The 17,865-nt window shown below is 40.9% G+C and overlaps 19 non-coding genes across 19 annotated transcripts; 11 read left to right on the plus strand and 8 right to left on the minus strand.

Annotated features, from left to right (window-relative positions):
- Nucleotides 1-1,645: 1,645 nt before the first annotated feature.
- TRNAI-UAU (transfer RNA isoleucine (anticodon UAU)) lies at nt 1,646-1,740 on the minus strand. Its single transcript has 2 exons — nt 1,703-1,740; nt 1,646-1,681 (listed from the first exon to the last, which is right to left on the minus strand). It is a non-coding gene; the product is annotated as a tRNA-Ile (tRNA).
- Nucleotides 1,741-2,029: 289 nt separating this feature from the next.
- Nucleotides 2,030-2,111, plus strand: TRNAS-GCU (transfer RNA serine (anticodon GCU)). Its single transcript has one exon. It is a non-coding gene; the product is annotated as a tRNA-Ser (tRNA).
- Nucleotides 2,112-2,700: 589 nt separating this feature from the next.
- TRNAT-UGU (transfer RNA threonine (anticodon UGU)) lies at nt 2,701-2,772 on the plus strand. Its single transcript has one exon. It is a non-coding gene; the product is annotated as a tRNA-Thr (tRNA).
- Nucleotides 2,773-3,942: 1,170 nt separating this feature from the next.
- Nucleotides 3,943-4,037, minus strand: TRNAI-UAU (transfer RNA isoleucine (anticodon UAU)). The gene is made up of 2 exons: nt 4,000-4,037; nt 3,943-3,978 (listed from the first exon to the last, which is right to left on the minus strand). It is a non-coding gene; the product is annotated as a tRNA-Ile (tRNA).
- A 289-nt stretch (nt 4,038-4,326) lies between these two features.
- Nucleotides 4,327-4,408, plus strand: TRNAS-GCU (transfer RNA serine (anticodon GCU)). The gene has a single exon. It is a non-coding gene; the product is annotated as a tRNA-Ser (tRNA).
- A 589-nt stretch (nt 4,409-4,997) lies between these two features.
- Nucleotides 4,998-5,071, plus strand: TRNAT-UGU (transfer RNA threonine (anticodon UGU)). Its single transcript has one exon. It is a non-coding gene; the product is annotated as a tRNA-Thr (tRNA).
- Nucleotides 5,072-6,240: 1,169 nt separating this feature from the next.
- TRNAI-UAU (transfer RNA isoleucine (anticodon UAU)) lies at nt 6,241-6,335 on the minus strand. The gene is made up of 2 exons: nt 6,298-6,335; nt 6,241-6,276 (listed from the first exon to the last, which is right to left on the minus strand). It is a non-coding gene; the product is annotated as a tRNA-Ile (tRNA).
- Nucleotides 6,336-6,624: 289 nt separating this feature from the next.
- Nucleotides 6,625-6,706, plus strand: TRNAS-GCU (transfer RNA serine (anticodon GCU)). The gene has a single exon. It is a non-coding gene; the product is annotated as a tRNA-Ser (tRNA).
- Nucleotides 6,707-8,537: 1,831 nt separating this feature from the next.
- Nucleotides 8,538-8,632, minus strand: TRNAI-UAU (transfer RNA isoleucine (anticodon UAU)). The gene is made up of 2 exons: nt 8,595-8,632; nt 8,538-8,573 (listed from the first exon to the last, which is right to left on the minus strand). It is a non-coding gene; the product is annotated as a tRNA-Ile (tRNA).
- Nucleotides 8,633-8,921: 289 nt separating this feature from the next.
- On the plus strand, nt 8,922-9,003 carry TRNAS-GCU (transfer RNA serine (anticodon GCU)). Its single transcript has one exon. It is a non-coding gene; the product is annotated as a tRNA-Ser (tRNA).
- Nucleotides 9,004-9,592: 589 nt separating this feature from the next.
- On the plus strand, nt 9,593-9,664 carry TRNAT-UGU (transfer RNA threonine (anticodon UGU)). The gene has a single exon. It is a non-coding gene; the product is annotated as a tRNA-Thr (tRNA).
- Nucleotides 9,665-10,834: 1,170 nt separating this feature from the next.
- Nucleotides 10,835-10,929, minus strand: TRNAI-UAU (transfer RNA isoleucine (anticodon UAU)). Its single transcript has 2 exons — nt 10,892-10,929; nt 10,835-10,870 (listed from the first exon to the last, which is right to left on the minus strand). It is a non-coding gene; the product is annotated as a tRNA-Ile (tRNA).
- Nucleotides 10,930-11,218: 289 nt separating this feature from the next.
- On the plus strand, nt 11,219-11,300 carry TRNAS-GCU (transfer RNA serine (anticodon GCU)). The gene has a single exon. It is a non-coding gene; the product is annotated as a tRNA-Ser (tRNA).
- A 1,831-nt stretch (nt 11,301-13,131) lies between these two features.
- On the minus strand, nt 13,132-13,226 carry TRNAI-UAU (transfer RNA isoleucine (anticodon UAU)). Its single transcript has 2 exons — nt 13,189-13,226; nt 13,132-13,167 (listed from the first exon to the last, which is right to left on the minus strand). It is a non-coding gene; the product is annotated as a tRNA-Ile (tRNA).
- Nucleotides 13,227-13,515: 289 nt separating this feature from the next.
- TRNAS-GCU (transfer RNA serine (anticodon GCU)) lies at nt 13,516-13,597 on the plus strand. Its single transcript has one exon. It is a non-coding gene; the product is annotated as a tRNA-Ser (tRNA).
- Nucleotides 13,598-14,186: 589 nt separating this feature from the next.
- Nucleotides 14,187-14,258, plus strand: TRNAT-UGU (transfer RNA threonine (anticodon UGU)). The gene has a single exon. It is a non-coding gene; the product is annotated as a tRNA-Thr (tRNA).
- Nucleotides 14,259-15,428: 1,170 nt separating this feature from the next.
- Nucleotides 15,429-15,523, minus strand: TRNAI-UAU (transfer RNA isoleucine (anticodon UAU)). Its single transcript has 2 exons — nt 15,486-15,523; nt 15,429-15,464 (listed from the first exon to the last, which is right to left on the minus strand). It is a non-coding gene; the product is annotated as a tRNA-Ile (tRNA).
- Nucleotides 15,524-15,812: 289 nt separating this feature from the next.
- Nucleotides 15,813-15,894, plus strand: TRNAS-GCU (transfer RNA serine (anticodon GCU)). Its single transcript has one exon. It is a non-coding gene; the product is annotated as a tRNA-Ser (tRNA).
- A 1,831-nt stretch (nt 15,895-17,725) lies between these two features.
- Nucleotides 17,726-17,820, minus strand: TRNAI-UAU (transfer RNA isoleucine (anticodon UAU)). The gene is made up of 2 exons: nt 17,783-17,820; nt 17,726-17,761 (listed from the first exon to the last, which is right to left on the minus strand). It is a non-coding gene; the product is annotated as a tRNA-Ile (tRNA).
- Between the last annotated feature and the right edge of the window lie 45 nt (nt 17,821-17,865).

Raw genomic sequence — 17,865 nt, forward strand, 5'->3', positions numbered from 1 at the left:
GCCTATTCCTCACTCCTGGCCTTCCAACCAGTTTGGATAGATAGACTGATAAGAAAGCATTTCTTACTCCTAAAGTTTCAGCCGTCTCAAGTGTATGAGTGTTTACATTTGTCTGCCCCACAGAGACAGATCACTTCTAATAAGTGAGTTCTCTATCTGTCACTGATTGCGGACATACTCACTAGAGCTTTCAGTATGGTCATAAATGTGAATACTCTTATGTTCTCAAATCAAAATGGAGTTTTTCCTACTTTCAAGAAAAGTGTCTTAAGCATGCTCTTCGATTTGTGCACGCATGTAGACATTCAAATGCAACTGCATTTCCATACAGAGTCTCAAAATCATAGATATCTTCATACCGCAGTAAGAATACATGTTGCGATTTACAAACTGCAGGCAGACTGGCCTTGTAGCACAGTGGCAGAGCACTGGTCTTGTAAACCAGGGGTCATGAATTCAAGCCTCATCAGGGCCTTTTTATATGTGTGTTTCTGTATGTTGTTTTCAAGTCATTCTTTCTAGGAGTCACACCTTGTCTTAAGTTTGCTTATTGACAAGCTTCCCTTTCCATCTTTCATCTTATCAAGAAGACTTCATGAAAACCATTGAACCATAAACTATTGCCTCACCCCTTCCGATCGCCTGACGAACGCCTGACAAACGCCATTCTCACCCCGCCGGGCAAGCCCTGCCGGGCAAAGCCAAATAAGCCATGCATATTTAGAGTTCCTTTGAAAGGCAGAGCGAGGACTAGGACGTCTGTTCCGACTGAGTCTGCATCCACAGAAAGGATGAAATAAGGCTCTAGAAATTTCACCAAGGAGATATGAACTTCATCCCCCTTAAAATACTTTTTCTCCCAGATACCCCGGCTCTTAGTCAAATGAGGTTAATCTTCAAAACCCCACCCCCACTAACCATAAATATTCACCTCTCCTGCTGTCCATTCAATTGATACAAGGTATCTTGTACATGGAGAGAATGTGAGAAAAAGCAGAATTGCTTCATAGATTTGGTGACTTTGGATGGGTGGGCTGGATAAAGAAGTGAACTTGGTTTCCGGAAAGGGAGTATCATGATGGGAATGAGGAAAAGAGAACATGGACCACATTCACAGGTTAGAGAAATAAATGTAATAGGTTGAATGGTTTTGAAAAGCTAGCTTTGAGCAGGAATTGTTTTTTAAAATTGCAAAGAACTAAAAAAGTCAATGTGGGATTGAAGGCACAATCTGAGCAGAAAGCACCATAAGCTGCTATGGTGCAACTCTTATGTTGACTAGAAACTTTAATATGATGATGCTCTTCTTTTGATATTTCTTTGAGTTACATTTTATTGTATGTAGCTGACACAGCACTGTTTGCAGCTCCTCAGTTTATGGTTATCCCGTGACAACAATGTATTCATCATATTTATTATTCTACAAAAGTATTTTTAAATGCACTGATGTGGTGTTTGCATGCTATGCAAGATGGTACATCATTGAATGTTTATAAGGAGCATCGCATAGGATATGTGATATTTGGCACCTGGAGGAGTCGGACACGCAGATCCTGAAAAGAAGTTAAGACTCTATAGCAAGAGCCGTCTTTATTCTGAGTCTAATCTTTACTTTTAGTGAAATGGTTTATGGAAACTAATCAACTGCTCCAGGTGAGGATCGAACTCACAACCTCGGCATGGCTCAGTGCAAGTACTGCTGTATAAGTACCGCGCGCTAACCGATTGCGCCACTGGAGCTCACTGTTTTCATTTCTCCCCATTTGAGCCATCTAGTGCTAACCAAGTAGATACTGCACTGCTCCATTATTCACTGTGCAAGATCGACTCACATGCTAGCATGTTATCATGACTATTAAAAATACAGTCCAAATGGAATAGATTTGATAATTCTGCTATATCGTGTGCTCTGTCTATTGAACACCCCATACATTTGCCGTTCTGACACAGTCTAGGATAAACTTATGCTTATTTTTAATTAGCACATAGTTAGAATTTCACCAAAAATGAAATATAGGCTCCTAAGGCAGACGAGGTGGCCGAGTGGTTAAGGCGATGGACTGCTAATCCATTGTGCTCTGCACGCGTGGGTTCGAATCCCACCTTCGTCGGAAAGCCATCAGACACTCTTTTGAAGGTGAGCATGTCTTGTAGTACAATTACACTCTCTTTCAAGACACTGCCATAATCCACTAGAAGGGCCCAACTGACTATTCCATTATGGCATTTATGTCAAATAAAGGGAAGTATTTTGTGCTTAATTGAAATTAGATCTTTCATGAAGTGTCCAGAGGATTGCCTATTCCTCACTCCTGGCCTTCCAACCAGTTTGGATAGATAGACTGATAAAAAAGCATTTCTTACTCCTAAAGTTTCAGCCGTCTCAAGTGTATGAGTGTTTACATTTGTCTGCCCCACAGAGACAGATCACTTCTAATAAGTGAGTTCTCTATCTGTCACTGATTGCGGACATACTCACTAGAGCTTTCAGTATGGTCATAAATGTGAATACTCTTATGTTCTCAAATCAAAATGGAGTTTTTCCTACTTTCAAGAAAAGTGTCTTAAGCATGCTCTTCGATTTGTGCACGCATGTAGACATTCAAATGCAACTGCATTTGCATACAGAGTCTCAAAATCATAGATATCTTCATACCGCAGTAAGAATACATGTTGCGATTTACAAACTGCAGGCATACCGGCCTTGTAGCTCAGTGGCAGAGCACTGGTCTTGTAAACCAGGGGTCATGAGTTCAAGCCTCATCAGGGCCTTTTTATATGTGTGTTTCTGTATGTTGTTTTTAAGTCATTCTTTCTAGGAGTCACACCTTGTCTTAAGTTTGCTTATTGACAAGCTTCCCTTTCCATCTTTCATCTTATCAAGAAGACTTCATGAAAACCATTGAACCATAAACTATTGCCTCACCCCTTCCGATCGCCTGACGAACGCCTGACAAACGCCATTCTCACCCCGCCGGGCAAGCCCCGCCGGGCAAAGCCAAATAAGCCATGCATATTTAGAGTTCCTTTGAAAGGCAGAGCGAGGACTAGGACGTCTGTTCCGACTGAGTCTGCATCCACAGAAAGGATGAAATAAGGCTCTAGAAATTTCACCAAGGAGATATGAACTTCATCCCCCTTAAAATACTTTTTCTCCCAGATACCCCGGCTCTTAGTCAAATGAGGTTAATCTTCAAAACCCCACCCCCACTAACCATAAATATTCACCTCTCCTGCTGTCCATTCAATTGATACAAGGTATCTTGTACATGGAGAGAATGTGAGAAAAAGCAGAATTGCTTCATAGATTTGGTGACCTTGGATGGGTGGGCTGGATAAAGAAGTGAACTTGGTTTCCGGAAAGGGAGTATCATGATGGGAATGAGGAAAAGAGAACATGGACCACATTCACAGGTTAGAGAAATAAATGTAATAGGTTGAATGGTTTTGAAAAGCTAGCTTTGAGCAGGAATTGTTTTTTAAAATTGCAAAGAACTAAAAAAGTCAATGTGGGATTGGAGGCACAATCTGAGCAGAAAGCACCATAAGCTGCTATGGTGCAACTCTTATGTTGACTAGAAACTTTAATATGATGATGCTCTTCTTTTGATATTTCTTTGAGTTAAATTTTATTGTATGTAGCTGACACAGCACTGTTTGCAGCTCCTCAGTTTATGGTTATCCCGTGACAACAATGTATTCATCATATTTATTATTCTACAAAAGTATTTTTAAATGCACTGATGTGGTGTTTGCATGCTATGCAAGATGGTACATCATTGAATGTTTATAAGGAGCATCGCATAGGATATGTGATATTTGGCACCTGGAGGAGTCGGACACGCAGATCCTGAAAAGAAGTTAAGACTCTATAGCAAGAGCCGTCTTTATTCTGAGTCTAATCTTTACTTTTAGTGAAATGGTTTATGAAAACCAATCAACTGCTCCAGGTGAGGCTCGAACTCACAACCTCGGCATGGCTCAGTGCAAGTACTGCTGTATAAGTACCGCGCGCTAACCGATTGCGCCACTGGAGATCACTGTTTTCATTTCTCCCCATTTGAGCCATCTAGTGCTAACCAAGTAGATACTGCACTGCTCCATTATTCACTGTGCAAGATCGACTCACATGCTAGCATGTTATCATGACTATTAAAAATACAGTCCAAATGGAATAGATTTGATAATTCTGCTATATCGTGTGCTCTGTCTATTGAACACCCCATACATTTGCCGTTCTGAAACAGTCTAGGATAAACTTATGCTTATTTTTAATTAGCACATAGTTAGAATTTCACCAAAAATGAAATATAGGCTCCTAAGGCAGACGAGGTGGCCGAGTGGTTAAGGCGATGGACTGCTAATCCATTGTGCTCTGCACGCGTGGGTTCGAATCCCACCTTCGTCGGAAAGCCATCAGACACTCTTTTGAAGGTGAGCATGTCTTGTAGTACAATTACACTCTCTTTCAAGACACTGCCATAATCCACTAGAAGGGCCCAACTGACTATTCCATTATGGCATTTATGTCAAATAAAGGGAATTATTTTGTGCTTAATTGAAATTAGATCTTTCATGAAGTGTCCAGAGGATCGCCTATTCCTCACTCCTGGCCTTCCAACCAGTTTGGATAGATAGACTGATAAGAAAGCATTTCTTACTCCTAAAGTTTCAGCCGTCTCAAGTGTATGAGTGTTTACATTTGTCTGCCCCACAGAGACAGATCACTTCTAATAAGTGAGTTCTCTATCTGTCACTGATTGCGGACATACTCACTAGAGCTTTCAGTATGGTCATAAATGTGAATACTCTTATGTTCTCAAATCAAAATGGAGTTTTTCCTACTTTCAAGAAAAGTGTCTTAAGCATGCTCTTCGATTTGTGCACGCATGTAGACATTCAAATGCAACTGCATTTCCATACAGAGTCTCAAAATCATAGATATCTTCATACCGCAGTAAGAATACATGTTGCGATTTACAAACTGCAGGCAGACCGGCCTTGTAGCTCAGTGGCAGAGCACTGGTCTTGTAAACCAGGGGTCATGAGAGTTCAAGCCTCATCAGGGCCTTTTTATATGTGTGTTTCTGTATGTTGTTTTCAAGTCATTCTTTCTAGGAGTCACACCTTGTCTTAAGTTTGCTTATTGACAAGCTTCCCTTTCCATCTTTCATCTTATCAAGAAGACTTCATGAAAACCATTGAACCATAAACTATTGCCTCACCCCTTCCGATCGCCTGACGAACGCCTGACAAACGCCATTCTCACCCCGCCGGGCAAGCCCTGCCGGGCAAAGCCAAATAAGCCATGCATATTTAAAGTTCCTTTGAAAGGCAGAGCGAGGACTAGGACGTCTGTTCCGACTGAGTCTGCATCCACAGAAAGGATGAAATAAGGCTCTAGAAATTTCAACAAGGAGATATGAACTTCATCCCCCTTAAAATACTTTTTCTCCCAGATACCCCGGCTCTTAGTCAAATGAGGTTAATCTTCAAAACCCCACCCCCACTAACCATAAATATTCACCTCTCCTGCTGTCCATTCAATTGATACAAGGTATCTTGTACATGGAGAGAATGTGAGAAAAAGCAGAATTGCTTCATAGATTTGGTGACCTTGGATGGGTGGGCTGGATAAAGAAGTGAACTTGGTTTCCGGAAAGGGAGTATCATGATGGGAATGAGGAAAAGAGAACATGGACCACATTCACAGGTTAGAGAAATAAATGTAATAGGTTGAATGGTTTTGAAAAGCTAGCTTTGAGCAGGAATTGTTTTTTAAAATTGCAAAGAACTAAAAAAGTCAATGTGGGATTGGAGGCACAATCTGAGCAGAAAGCACCATAAGCTGCTATGGTGCAACTCTTATGTTGACTAGAAACTTTAATATGATGATGCTCTTCTTTTGATATTTCTTTGAGTTACATTTTATTGTATGTAGCTGACACAGCACTGTTTGCAGCTCCTCAGTTTATGGTTATCCCGTGACAACAATGTATTCATCATATTTATTATTCTACAAAAGTATTTTTAAATGCACTGATGTGGTGTTTGCATGCTATGCAAGATGGTACATCATTGAATGTTTTAAGGAGCATCGCATAGGATATGTGATATTTGGCACCTGGAGGAGTCGGACACGCAGATCCTGAAAAGAAGTTAAGACTCTATAGCAAGAGCCGTCTTTATTCTGAGTCTAATCTTTACTTTTAGTGAAATGGTTTATGAAAACCAATCAACTGCTCCAGGTGAGGCTCGAACTCACAACCTCGGCATGGCTCAGTGCAAGTACTGCTGTATAAGTACCGCGCACTAACCGATTGCGCCACTGGAGCTCACTGTTTTCATTTCTCCCCATTTGAGCCATCTAGTGCTAACCAAGTAGATACTGCACTGCTCCATTATTCACTGTGCAAGATCGACTCACATGCTAGCATGTTATCATGACTATTAAAAATACAGTCCAAATGGAATAGATTTGATAATTCTGCTATATCGTGTGCTCTGTCTATTGAACACCCCATACATTTGCCGTTCTGACACAGTCTAGGATAAACTTATGCTTATTTTTAATTAGCACATAGTTAGAATTTCACCAAAAATGAAATATAGGCTCCTAAGGCAGACGAGGTGGCCGAGTGGTTAAGGCAATGGACTGCTAATCCATTGTGCTCTGCACGCGTGGGTTCGAATCCCACCTTCGTCGGAAAGCCATCAGACACTCTTTTGAAGGTGAGCATGTCTTGTAGTACAATTACACTCTCTTTCAAGACACTGCCATAATCCACTAGAAGGGCCCAACTGACTATTCCATTATGGCATTTATGTCAAATAAAGGGAAGTATTTTGTGCTTAATTGAAATTAGATCTTTCATGAAGTGTCCAGAGGATTGCCTATTCCTCACTCCTGGCCTTCCAACCAGTTTGGATAGATAGACTGATAAGAAAGCATTTCTTACTCCTAAAGTTTCAGCCGTCTCAAGTGTATGAGTGTTTACATTTGTCTGCCCCACAGAGACAGATCACTTCTAATAAGTGAGTTCTCTATCTGTCACTGATTGCGGACATACTCACTAGAGCTTTCAGTATGGTCATAAATGTGAATACTCTTATGTTCTCAAATCAAAATGGAGTTTTTCCTACTTTCAAGAAAAGTGTCTTAAGCATGCTCTTCGATTTGTGCACGCATGTAGACATTCAAATGCAACTGCATTTCCATACAGAGTCTCAAAATCATAGATATCTTCATACCGCAGTAAGAATACATGTTGCGATTTACAAACTGCAGGCAGACTGGCCTTGTAGCACAGTGGCAGAGCACTGGTCTTGTAAACCAGGGGTCATGAATTCAAGCCTCATCAGGGCCTTTTTATATGTGTGTTTCTGTATGTTGTTTTCAAGTCATTCTTTCTAGGAGTCACACCTTGTCTTAAGTTTGCTTATTGACAAGCTTCCCTTTCCATCTTTCATCTTATCAAGAAGACTTCATGAAAACCATTGAACCATAAACTATTGCCTCACCCCTTCCGATCGCCTGACGAACGCCTGACAAACGCCATTCTCACCCCGCCGGGCAAGCCCTGCCGGGCAAAGCCAAATAAGCCATGCATATTTAGAGTTCCTTTGAAAGGCAGAGCGAGGACTAGGACGTCTGTTCCGACTGAGTCTGCATCCACAGAAAGGATGAAATAAGGCTCTAGAAATTTCACCAAGGAGATATGAACTTCATCCCCCTTAAAATACTTTTTCTCCCAGATACCCCGGCTCTTAGTCAAATGAGGTTAATCTTCAAAACCCCACCCCCACTAACCATAAATATTCACGTCTCCTGCTGTCCATTCAATTGATACAAGGTATCTTGTACATGGAGAGAATGTGAGAAAAAGCAGAATTGCTTCATAGATTTGGTGACTTTGGATGGGTGGGCTGGATAAAGAAGTGAACTTGGTTTCCGGAAAGGGAGTATCATGATGGGAATGAGGAAAAGAGAACATGGACCACATTCACAGGTTAGAGAAATAAATGTAATAGGTTGAATGGTTTTGAAAAGCTAGCTTTGAGCAGGAATTGTTTTTTAAAATTGCAAAGAACTAAAAAAGTCAATGTGGGATTGAAGGCACAATCTGAGCAGAAAGCACCATAAGCTGCTATGGTGCAACTCTTATGTTGACTAGAAACTTTAATATGATGATGCTCTTCTTTTGATATTTCTTTGAGTTACATTTTATTGTATGTAGCTGACACAGCACTGTTTGCAGCTCCTCAGTTTATGGTTATCCCGTGACAACAATGTATTCATCATATTTATTATTCTACAAAAGTATTTTTAAATGCACTGATGTGTTGTTTGCATGCTATGCAAGATGGTACATCATTGAATGTTTATAAGGAGCATCGCATAGGATATGTGATATTTGGCACCTGGAGGAGTCGGACACGCAGATCCTGAAAAGAAGTTAAGACTCTATAGCAAGAGCCGTCTTTATTCTGAGTCTAATCTTTACTTTTAGTGAAATGGTTTATGAAAACCAATCAACTGCTCCAGGTGAGGCTCGAACTCACAACCTCGGCATGGCTCAGTGCAAGTACTGCTGTATAAGTACCGCGCGCTAACCGATTGCGCCACTGGAGCTCACTGTTTTCATTTCTCCCCATTTGAGCCATCTAGTGCTAACCAAGTAGATACTGCACTGCTCCATTATTCACTGTGCAAGATCGACTCACATGCTAGCATGTTATCATGACTATTAAAAATACAGTCCAAATGGAATAGATTTGATAATTCTGCTATATCGTGTGCTCTGTCTATTGAACACCCCATACATTTGCCGTTCTGACACAGTCTAGGATAAACTTATGCTTATTTTTAATTAGCACATAGTTAGAATTTCACCAAAAATGAAATATAGGCTCCTAAGGCAGACGAGGTGGCCGAGTGGTTAAGGCGATGGACTGCTAATCCATTGTGCTCTGCACGCGTGGGTTCGAATCCCACCTTCGTCGGAAAGCCATCAGACACTCTTTTGAAGGTGAGCATGTCTTGTAGTACAATTACACTCTCTTTCAAGACACTGCCATAATCCACTAGAAGGGCCCAACTGACTATTCCATTATGGCATTTATGTCAAATAAAGGGAAGTATTTTGTGCTTAATTGAAATTAGATCTTTCATGAAGTGTCCAGAGGATTGCCTATTCCTCACTCCTGGCCTTCCAACCAGTTTGGATAGATAGACTGATAAAAAAGCATTTCTTACTCCTAAAGTTGCAGCCGTCTCAAGTGTATGAGTGTTTACATTTGTCTGCCCCACAGAGACAGATCACTTCTAATAAGTGAGTTCTCTATCTGTCACTGATTGCGGACATACTCACTAGAGCTTTCAGTATGGTCATAAATGTGAATACTCTTATGTTCTCAAATCAAAATGGAGTTTTTCCTACTTTCAAGAAAAGTGTCTTAAGCATGCTCTTCGATTTGTGCACGCATGTAGACATTCAAATGCAACTGCATTTCCATACAGAGTCTCAAAATCATAGATATCTTCATACCGCAGTAAGAATACATGTTGCGATTTACAAACTGCAGGCAGACCGGCCTTGTAGCTCAGTGGCAGAGCACTGGTCTTGTAAACCAGGGGTCATGAGTTCAAGCCTCATCAGGGCCTTTTTATATGTGTGTTTCTGTATGTTGTTTTTAAGTCATTCTTTCTAGGAGTCACACCTTGTCTTAAGTTTGCTTATTGACAAGCTTCCCTTTCCATCTTTCATCTTATCAAGAAGACTTCATGAAAACCATTGAACCATAAACTATTGCCTCACCCCTTCCGATCGCCTGACGAACGCCTGACAAACGCCATTCTCACCCCGCCGGGCAAGCCCTGCCGGGCAAAGCCAAATAAGCCATGCATATTTAGAGTTCCTTTGAAAGGCAGAGCGAGGACTAGGACGTCTGTTCCGACTGAGTCTGCATCCACAGAAAGGATGAAATAAGGCTCTAGAAATTTCACCAAGGAGATATGAACTTCATCCCCCTTAAAATACTTTTTCTCCCAGATACCCCGGCTCTTAGTCAAATGAGGTTAATCTTCAAAACCCCACCCCCACTAACCATAAATATTCACCTCTCCTGCTGTCCATTCAATTGATACAAGGTATCTTGTACATGGAGAGAATGTGAGAAAAAGCAGAATTGCTTCATAGATTTGGTGACCTTGGATGGGTGGGCTGGATAAAGAAGTGAACTTGGTTTCCGGAAAGGGAGTATCATGATGGGAATGAGGAAAAGAGAACATGGACCACATTCACAGGTTAGAGAAATAAATGTAATAGGTTGAATGGTTTTGAAAAGCTAGCTTTGAGCAGGAATTGTTTTTTAAAATTGCAAAGAACTAAAAAAGTCAATGTGGGATTGGAGGCACAATCTGAGCAGAAAGCACCATAAGCTGCTATGGTGCAACTCTTATGTTGACTAGAAACTTTAATATGATGATGCTCTTCTTTTGATATTTCTTTGAGTTAAATGTTATTGTATGTAGCTGACACAGCACTGTTTGCAGCTCCTCAGTTTATGGTTATCCCGTGACAACAATGTATTCATCATATTTATTATTCTACAAAAGTATTTTTAAATGCACTGATGTGGTGTTTGCATGCTATGCAAGATGGTACATCATTGAATGTTTATAAGGAGCATCGCATAGGATATGTGATATTTGGCACCTGGAGGAGTCGGACACGCAGATCCTGAAAAGAAGTTAAGACTCTATAGCAAGAGCCGTCTTTATTCTGAGTCTAATCTTTACTTTTAGTGAAATGGTTTATGAAAACCAATCAACTGCTCCAGGTGAGGCTCGAACTCACAACCTCGGCATGGCTCAGTGCAAGTACTGCTGTATAAGTACTGCGCGCTAACCGATTGCGCCACTGGAGATCACTGTTTTCATTTCTCCCCATTTGAGCCATCTAGTGCTAACCAAGTAGATACTGCACTGCTCCATTATTCACTGTGCAAGATCGACTCACATGCTAGCATGTTATCATGACTATTAAAAATACAGTCCAAATGGAATAGATTTGATAATTCTGCTATATCGTGTGCTCTGTCTATTGAACACCCCATACATTTGCCGTTCTGAAACAGTCTAGGATAAACTTATGCTTATTTTTAATTAGCACATAGTTAGAATTTCACCAAAAATGAAATATAAGCTCCTAAGGCAGACGAGGTGGCCGAGTGGTTAAGGCGATGGACTGCTAATCCATTGTGCTCTGCACGCGTGGGTTCGAATCCCACCTTCGTCGGAAAGCCATCAGACACTCTTTTGAAGGTGAGCATGTCTTGTAGTACAATTACACTCTCTTTCAAGACACTGCCATAATCCACTAGAAGGGCCCAACTGACTATTCCATTATGGCATTTATGTCAAATAAAGGGAAGTATTTTGTGCTTAATTGAAATTAGATCTTTCATGAAGTGTCCAGAGGATTGCATATTCCTCACTCCTGGCCTTCCAACCAGTTTGGATAGATAGACTGATAAGAAAGCATTTCTTACTCCTAAAGTTTCAGCCGTCTCAAGTGTATGAGTGTTTACATTTGTCTGCCCCACAGAGACAGATCACTTCTAATAAGTGAGTTCTCTATCTGTCACTGATTGCGGACATACTCACTAGAGCTTTCAGTATGGTCATAAATGTGAATACTCTTATGTTCTCAAATCAAAATGGAGTTTTTCCTACTTTCAAGAAAAGTGTCTTAAGCATGCTCTTCGATTTGTGCACGCATGTAGACATTCAAATGCAACTGCATTTCCATACAGAGTCTCAAAATCATAGATATCTTCATACCGCAGTAAGAATACATGTTGCGATTTACAAACTGCAGGCAGACTGGCCTTGTAGCACAGTGGCAGAGCACTGGTCTTGTAAACCAGGGGTCATGAATTCAAGCCTCATCAGGGCCTTTTTATATGTGTGTTTCTGTATGTTGTTTTCAAGTCATTCTTTCTAGGAGTCACACCTTGTCTTAAGTTTGCTTATTGACAAGCTTCCCTTTCCATCTTTCATCTTATCAAGAAGACTTCATGAAAACCATTGAACCATAAACTATTGCCTCACCCCTTCCGATCGCCTGACGAACGCCTGACAAACGCCATTCTCACCCCGCCGGGCAAGCCCTGCCGGGCAAAGCCAAATAAGCCATGCATATTTAGAGTTCCTTTGAAAGGCAGAGCGAGGACTAGGACGTCTGTTCCGACTGAGTCTGCATCCACAGAAAGGATGAAATAAGGCTCTAGAAATTTCACCAAGGAGATATGAACTTCATCCCCCTTAAAATACTTTTTCTCCCAGATACCCCGGCTCTTAGTCAAATGAGGTTAATCTTCAAAACCCCACCCCCACTAACCATAAATATTCACGTCTCCTGCTGTCCATTCAATTGATACAAGGTATCTTGTACATGGAGAGAATGTGAGAAAAAGCAGAATTGCTTCATAGATTTGGTGACTTTGGATGGGTGGGCTGGATAAAGAAGTGAACTTGGTTTCCGGAAAGGGAGTATCATGATGGGAATGAGGAAAAGAGAACATGGACCACATTCACAGGTTAGAGAAATAAATGTAATAGGTTGAATGGTTTTGAAAAGCTAGCTTTGAGCAGGAATTGTTTTTTAAAATTGCAAAGAACTAAAAAAGTCAATGTGGGATTGAAGGCACAATCTGAGCAGAAAGCACCATAAGCTGCTATGGTGCAACTCTTATGTTGACTAGAAACTTTAATATGATGATGCTCTTCTTTTGATATTTCTTTGAGTTACATTTTATTGTATGTAGCTGACACAGCACTGTTTGCAGCTCCTCAGTTTATGGTTATCCCGTGACAACAATGTATTCATCATATTTATTATTCTACAAAAGTATTTTTAAATGCACTGATGTGGTGTTTGCATGCTATGCAAGATGGTACATCATTGAATGTTTATAAGGAGCATCGCATAGGATATGTGATATTTGGCACCTGGAGGAGTCGGACACGCAGATCCTGAAAAGAAGTTAAGACTCTATAGCAAGAGCCGTCTTTATTCTGAGTCTAATCTTTACTTTTAGTGAAATGGTTTATGAAAACCAATCAACTGCTCCAGGTGAGGCTCGAACTCACAACCTCGGCATGGCTCAGTGCAAGTACTGCTGTATAAGTACCGCGCGCTAACCGATTGCGCCACTGGAGCTCACTGTTTTCATTTCTCCCCATTTGAGCCATCTAGTGCTAACCAAGTAGATACTGCACTGCTCCATTATTCACTGTGCAAGATCGACTCACATGCTAGCATGTTATCATGACTATTAAAAATACAGTCCAAATGGAATAGATTTGATAATTCTGCTATATCGTGTGCTCTGTCTATTGAACACCCCATACATTTGCCGTTCTGACACAGTCTAGGATAAACTTATGCTTATTTTTAATTAGCACATAGTTAGAATTTCACCAAAAATGAAATATAGGCTCCTAAGGCAGACGAGGTGGCCGAGTGGTTAAGGCGATGGACTGCTAATCCATTGTGCTCTGCACGCGTGGGTTCGAATCCCACCTTCGTCGGAAAGCCATCAGACACTCTTTTGAAGGTGAGCATGTCTTGTAGTACAATTACACTCTCTTTCAAGACACTGCCATAATCCACTAGAAGGGCCCAACTGACTATTCCATTATGGCATTTATGTCAAATAAAGGGAAGTATTTTGTGCTTAATTGAAATTAGATCTTTCATGAAGTGTCCAGAGGATTGCCTATTCCTCACTCCTGGCCTTCCAACCAGTTTGGATAGATAGACTGATAAAAAAGCATTTCTTACTCCTAAAGTTTCAGCCGTCTCAAGTGTATGAGTGTTTACATTTGTCTGCCCCACAGAGACAGATCACTTCTAATAAGTGAGTTCTCTATCTGTCACTGATTGCGGACATACTCACTAGAGCTTTCAGTATGGTCATAAATGTGAATACTCTTATGTTCTCAAATCAAAATGGAGTTTTTCCTACTTTCAAGAAAAGTGTCTTAAGCATGCTCTTCGATTTGTGCACGCATGTAGACATTCAAATGCAACTGCATTTCCATACAGAGTCTCAAAATCATAGATATCTTCATACCGCAGTAAGAATACATGTTGCGATTTACAAACTGCAGGCATACCGGCCTTGTAGCTCAGTGGCAGAGCACTGGTCTTGTAAACCAGGGGTCATGAGTTCAAGCCTCATCAGGGCCTTTTTATATGTGTGTTTCTGTATGTTGTTTTTAAGTCATTCTTTCTAGGAGTCACACCTTGTCTTAAGTTTGCTTATTGACAAGCTTCCCTTTCCATCTTTCATCTTATCAAGAAGACCTCATGAAAACCATTGAACCATAAACTATTGCCTCACCCCTTCCGATCGCCTGACGAACGCCTGACAAACGCCATTCTCACCCCGCCGGGCAAGCCCTGCCGGGCAAAGCCAAATAAGCCATGCATATTTAGAGTTCCTTTGAAAGGCAGAGCGAGGACTAGGACGTCTGTTCCGACTGAGTCTGCATCCACAGAAAGGATGAAATAAGGCTCTAGAAATTTCACCAAGGAGATATGAACTTCATCCCCCTTAAAATACTTTTTCTCCCAGATACCCCGGCTCTTAGTCAAATGAGGTTAATCTTCAAAACCCCACCCCCACTAACCATAAATATTCACCTCTCCTGCTGTCCATTCAATTGATACAAGGTATCTTGTACATGGAGAGAATGTGAGAAAAAGCAGAATTGCTTCATAGATTTGGTGACCTTGGATGGGTGGGCTGGATAAAGAAGTGAACTTGGTTTCCGGAAAGGGAGTATCATGATGGGAATGAGGAAAAGAGAACATGGACCACATTCACAGGTTAGAGAAATAAATGTAATAGGTTGAATGGTTTTGAAAAGCTAGCTTTGAGCAGGAATTGTTTTTTAAAATTGCAAAGAACTAAAAAAGTCAATGTGGGATTGGAGGCACAATCTGAGCAGAAAGCACCATAAGCTGCTATGGTGCAACTCTTATGTTGACTAGAAACTTTAATATGATGATGCTCTTCTTTTGATATTTCTTTGAGTTAAATGTTATTGTATGTAGCTGACACAGCACTGTTTGCAGCTCCTCAGTTTATGGTTATCCCGTGACAACAATGTATTCATCATATTTATTATTCTACAAAAGTATTTTTAAATGCACTGATGTGGTGTTTGCATGCTATGCAAGATGGTACATCATTGAATGTTTATAAGGAGCATCGCATAGGATATGTGATATTTGGCACCTGGAGGAGTCGGACACGCAGATCCTGAAAAGAAGTTAAGACTCTATAGCAAGAGCCGTCTTTATTCTGAGTCTAATCTTTACTTTTAGTGAAATGGTTTATGAAAACCAATCAACTGCTCCAGGTGAGGCTCGAACTCACAACCTCGGCATGGCTCAGTGCAAGTACTGCTGTATAAGTACTGCGCGCTAACCGATTGCGCCACTGGAGATCACTGTTTTCATTTCTCCCCATTTGAGCCATCTAGTGCTAACCAAGTAGATACTGCACTGCTCCATTATTCACTGTGCAAGATCGACTCACATGCTAGCATGTTATCATGACTATTAAAAATACAGTCCAAATGGAATAGATTTGATAATTCTGCTATATCGTGTGCTCTGTCTATTGAACACCCCATACATTTGCCGTTCTGAAACAGTCTAGGATAAACTTATGCTTATTTTTAATTAGCACATAGTTAGAATTTCACCAAAAATGAAATATAAGCTCCTAAGGCAGACGAGGTGGCCGAGTGGTTAAGGCGATGGACTGCTAATCCATTGTGCTCTGCACGCGTGGGTTCGAATCCCACCTTCGTCGGAAAGCCATCAGACACTCTTTTGAAGGTGAGCATGTCTTGTAGTACAATTACACTCTCTTTCAAGACACTGCCATAATCCACTAGAAGGGCCCAACTGACTATTCCATTATGGCATTTATGTCAAATAAAGGGAAGTATTTTGTGCTTAATTGAAATTAGATCTTTCATGAAGTGTCCAGAGGATTGCATATTCCTCACTCCTGGCCTTCCAACCAGTTTGGATAGATAGACTGATAAGAAAGCATTTCTTACTCCTAAAGTTTCAGCCGTCTCAAGTGTATGAGTGTTTACATTTGTCTGCCCCACAGAGACAGATCACTTCTAATAAGTGAGTTCTCTATCTGTCACTGATTGCGGACATACTCACTAGAGCTTTCAGTATGGTCATAAATGTGAATACTCTTATGTTCTCAAATCAAAATGGAGTTTTTCCTACTTTCAAGAAAAGTGTCTTAAGCATGCTCTTCGATTTGTGCACGCATGTAGACATTCAAATGCAACTGCATTTCCATACAGAGTCTCAAAATCATAGATATCTTCATACCGCAGTAAGAATACATGTTGCGATTTACAAACTGCAGGCAGACTGGCCTTGTAGCACAGTGGCAGAGCACTGGTCTTGTAAACCAGGGGTCATGAATTCAAGCCTCATCAGGGCCTTTTTATATGTGTGTTTCTGTATGGTGTTTTCAAGTCATTCTTTCTAGGAGTCACACCTTGTCTTAAGTTTGCTTATTGACAAGCTTCCCTTTCCATCTTTCATCTTATCAAGAAGACTTCATGAAAACCATTGAACCATAAACTATTGCCTCACCCCTTCCGATCGCCTGACGAACGCCTGACAAACGCCATTCTCACCCCGCCGGGCAAGCCCTGCCGGGCAAAGCCAAATAAGCCATGCATATTTAGAGTTCCTTTGAAAGGCAGAGCGAGGACTAGGACGTCTGTTCCGACTGAGTCTGCATCCACAGAAAGGATGAAATAAGGCTCTAGAAATTTCACCAAGGAGATATGAACTTCATCCCCCTTAAAATACTTTTTCTCCCAGATACCCCGGCTCTTAGTCAAATGAGGTTAATCTTCAAAACCCCACCCCCACTAACCATAAATATTCACCTCTCCTGCTGTCCATTCAATTGATACAAGGTATCTTGTACATGGAGAGAATGTGAGAAAAAGCAGAATTGCTTCATAGATTTGGTGACTTTGGATGGGTGGGCTGGATAAAGAAGTGAACTTGGTTTCCGGAAAGGGAGTATCATGATGGGAATGAGGAAAAGAGAACATGGACCACATTCACAGGTTAGAGAAATAAATGTAATAGGTTGAATGGTTTTGAAAAGCTAGCTTTGAGCAGGAATTGTTTTTTAAAATTGCAAAGAACTAAAAAAGTCAATGTGGGATTGAAGGCACAATCTGAGCAGAAAGCACCATAAGCTGCTATGGTGCAACTCTTATGTTGACTAGAAACTTTAATATGATGATGCTCTTCTTTTGATATTTCTTTGAGTTACATTTTATTGTATGTAGCTGACACAGCACTGTTTGCAGCTCCTCAGTTTATGGTTATCCCGTGACAACAATGTATTCATCATATTTATTATTCTACAAAAGTATTTTTAAATGCACTGATGTGGTGTTTGCATGCTATGCAAGATGGTACATCATTGAATGTTTATAAGGAGCATCGCATAGGATATGTGATATTTGGCACCTGGAGGAGTCGGACACGCAGATCCTGAAAAGAAGTTAAGACTCTATAGCAAGAGCCGTCTTTATTCTGAGTCTAATCTTTACTTTTAGTGAAATGGTTTATGAAAACCAATCAACTGCTCCAGGTGAGGCTCGAACTCACAACCTCGGCATGGCTCAGTGCAAGTACTGCTGTATAAGTACCGCGCGCTAACCGATTGCGCCACTGGAGCTCACTGTTTTCATTTCTCCCCATTTGAGCCATCTAGTGCTAACCA

This window comes from Lissotriton vulgaris, chromosome 5 (genome assembly GCF_964263255.1).
Source record: "Lissotriton vulgaris chromosome 5, aLisVul1.2, whole genome shotgun sequence".
In the NCBI taxonomy this organism is placed as follows: domain Eukaryota; kingdom Metazoa; phylum Chordata; class Amphibia; order Caudata; family Salamandridae; genus Lissotriton; species Lissotriton vulgaris.